Below are 4,088 nucleotides of genomic sequence, written 5' to 3'. Positions count from 1 at the left end.
GAAGAACTAGAGGCCGGCTTTTAAGACACCTCAATATCTGAAAATGCAAATGTTAAAAGGTTTTATTATGCCTGTTATGCTTTTTTTAACAAATAAAAACAACTGTGGAAAGTTTATGCTTATTTTCTTCTAAGCAGTTTTGTCTCCTTCACCACTCTGAAAGTCAGTTGAAAACTATCTGCATTAACACCCGCTGAAATCAATATCAGTTCGGGGGACTGATCAAGGTCCATGGAATAAACATCTCACTTGGAAGGTTACATAAACATGTAATTTTGGAATATTTTTCCAAGAGCTGTGCTGTGGCTTATCATGGGGAGATACAAAATACAGAAATATATGCATAGGACACAAACATTATCTGTACCAGAGCAGTAGATACCATGGTAATCAGGTGCTCAGCTGTAACAGAGAAGTTAAAACCTCCACTCAAGTTTAGTAACTCCCCTGACAGTCCAGTATCCTCATCTACAGAATTTAGAGAACCAGTAGTCCTCATTCACATGAACAGAGAGCCAGAGCAGTCATAGCAATGCTTCCAAAGTCCCTTCTTCCTTATAGCTTATTTAAAACAGTGGCACTTTGTTCTGTTTGAGCCTTCTGTTACGTGTACGTTGTGATCCTGCTTTCTGCTCCTCCTCTCCCCAGAAGTTCGCCAGACTTCCTACCAGTTTACAACTAGTATCACCCCGAGCTTTGAGATGAGTCCTCCTTGTGCACTTTTTCAGAGGGTTACCATCCCTCCTGGACCCTTTGGCCAGTTTCCACTCCTGCCTCGGGGGAACACCCCTGGGTTCCCTATGAAATACTGATTAGAAAAAGCCCCCAAAAGCCCACCCGTTCACCCAGCGCTAGAAGGAGGATCCTGTGTCCTGCAAGTCCTCAACTCAGACCAGCAACCCAAAGCTCGGGGGAAGCCTGTGCCTGAGGTTTGTGGACAGGCAGCAGCTTTTCTTTGTGCAACGGGCAAGGTCCCCAGTGCCTGCACTGGACCTCCTCCAGTTAAAAAAAGAAAATAAAATGGAAACAAGATGGTGCACTTAAGACATGTCTTTGCATTTCCTACAACAGGCTAAGGAACAAAAGGATGAAATTCAGCGTGAGATGGATTAGACTACCTTCTGCTAAATGAAAACTTCATTATATATGCAGCAAATGTATTTGGTATTCCAGAGAGATTATCTTATTTTGGCTCCATCATTCTCATCACATTTTCATCATTTTCTTTCCATGAAGAAAGTAAAACCCATCGCAAAAATGGGAGAAGCGGTAAATAATAAAAGGAACATTTCACTAAGGAGCATGATACCTGACCAAGTGCTAAAATGCACAGTTTGAACTTTAGTCAGCCTATGCACTGTTAGTCCGTCAAAACATTCTAAATCAAACCTTTGCGAGAGAGGTTATACGGTAGATAAAAGTTTGAGATTTTACCTTTTCTATTATTTATTTTGTCCTTATCCTTTTGTGGTTCTAAGCTCTTAGTGGCTTAAAACACTTACAAATTTGATTTTTAAAAAATAATTTCTCAGACTGTGCATAATTTCATAACTTTTAGTTCCACTAAACCTTTCAAAATAAAAACCCAACCCATAATGGCAAAGTAAAATAGAACAGTTCTGGTAAGTCCCCTGCATTTTACATAAGTTTGAATCATCTAAGATTCAGAACTACAGAAAGATTGAATTTCAGGCAATTTGATGTGTTGTGAGCTTGTAAACTTTTATCTTAAAAAGAGAGTTAATTCACAATTCTCATGTTGGGAAAATAAAGGCAGTTAAGGAATGTTTATATGTGTAACTACGGTTAATAATGACCCAATAAGGCAGTCCGAGTAAGTGCTTTTTGAGCATTTTCCACTCACATCCTTAAACATTTTTAGTGGGGATTTGACCTCCTTGTATACTTCAGATAGATTTTTGGATAAGAAATAAATGTTTGTATTTATTAGCTGCTTTTCTAGGATCTTAGAAAGACGTAGAATCCAAAGAGTCTCAGAACACAGCTTGAGAAAACCATACCTCAACAATAAAAATACATTGAATGCTGATGTAAATTCTCCCTATTAGTAATGCTGCTATAGCAAAACAGTTGTAATGACAGGTAAAATTGGGAACTTAAAGCAGCGCATTGTTAAGTAAATGTGACAACTTAACACACGCTATCCAAAATACTCCATCAAAAGAATTTCAAAAGCTTGTTTTAGAGTAATCAAGTTGTTTTCTTTTGGAAGAAAAAAAAAAAAGAATCAAACCTTTGTGCAATATTTAGTCAGTAACACAGTAAGGCGACTACACCCCCGTGCCAGTAAGATTAACCAGGCCAGCAATCTATGCCTTGCACTGCTGGGTGTGCTGGTGTGGGGCAGCATGAAGGAAACTGCCATCCTGAACATCCTCACCGATGACTGATGCTGATCAAGGGGGAAACACACATGATTTTCACCTATCTGGTAAAAGCTAAATTAGAAAGCAAGAAATTAATTAAATTGAGGGGAAGGGAGAAGAGGAGCAGTTGAACCACTGATTTCTGCTTTCGTTTCCCCCCTCCTAGGTTGAAGCACAAGCACTGTAAGAATTTAAATAAGCCATTTAATCATAAGGCATCAGTCACTTACCATACTATTAGCTGCTATGAAATAGTTAAAAGTTCCAGAAATCTGGAAAAAAACCAACCCCACAAAACTCCAGATTTGTCTGTTCTCCATGCAGACTTCTTTTTTGAAGGTTCATTAGAGAAAAATTAGAGCAGTACCTTTTATAGAGGTAACTGAACACATCCATCACTCCAGGGCCAGCAGAGCTGCTTTTTTTCGTAGATCCAGGACTAGATGTTCCAACAGAACTCTGCTTCAAATGTCTTTACAGAGTTTTCCTCTCATCAGGTTAAGCTTCCTCCTATGGCATCCTACCGATTTTGCAATGTAAGTTTGTATCTTTTATGGTGCTAGAACAGTAATTTTTTGAAGTCTGGTCTAACTTCCTATTCTTTAGCTCTAGGAAAAGGATGGCAAGAAATCAAAGTATTGTGAGTGTTCCCTACTGTACACAACTCTCTAATGGTAGAGAACAGGCAGCTCAACTGCAGCCAGTAACAGTAATCCAGTTGCTCATAGTCAAAGCAGAAAAGTGAGCACTACCATGGGAAGCTGCACACACTCTAGTATTGCTCCTGCCCCTGGCTGTGAGAAGACTTAGGGTGCTGCTAAAAGCACCGACTAGAAGAAAAACACTTGCCATGAGTAGGATTAATTGGCCCTAGAAAGCACCGGTCCTCTGACCTTTAATCCCTCTTCAGTAGCACCAGTGCGACTAATTTCTCTTTTCTCCTTTTGGTTTTGTTGCTGCAGACAAAATACTGCTGGAGACACACTATTTAAAAAAACAACCCCAACACTCTGCATTTAGTGACACTGATCTTCCAGCACCTGGTGTCACATACTGATATATAGGGGTCTGTGCTCCAGTCCATCAGTAGAGATAACACCCTTTGGAATATGCTTCCAAGAAAAATCCTTCCCTCAGTACACTTCAGGTGCCCGATTCCCTAGTATAATTTGATATCTAAAGCAAAGGATACAAACAATTGTTCAGCATTCTCCCCTGCTCCAAGTACCTAAAAATAAGCTGCTTCAATAGGCTACAGAGATTTACTTTAGAGGAATTCTTAATTTTTAATACTTTTACCGAGGTGTAAGCAGAGCCACTGGCTCAGCAGAACAGGCTGAAATCTCATTTTACCATTTCTGTTTAGTCTCTGCAACAAAAGCCTGGCCTAAGCATTCAATCGGATTTTAACATCTTATTCTGAACTGCTGAACTTTTGTCCTATGCTGTAAATCTGCGAAGTCTTCAGGTTCTCAGGTGTGTACAACCCTCGGAGCATAGAAAAGAAAGAGGCATTAACTCATTAAGCAGCTGAGTTACTTTCAACTCACTGCACAACTGTTCTGTGCTAAGTGAGAGTTTTAAGCCTTTTTATGACTCTCGTGTACAGGAACACAAAGCAACGGCCTGTCACAAACTGTGAAAGAGGGCAACGCTTACACCAGAAATACTGAAAACAGGTAAACCCAACAAGTCAGGAGA

This window comes from Accipiter gentilis, chromosome 19, assembly GCF_929443795.1.
Source record: "Accipiter gentilis chromosome 19, bAccGen1.1, whole genome shotgun sequence".
In the NCBI taxonomy this organism is placed as follows: domain Eukaryota; kingdom Metazoa; phylum Chordata; class Aves; order Accipitriformes; family Accipitridae; genus Astur; species Astur gentilis.
Note: the sequence above shows the minus strand (reverse complement) of the source record.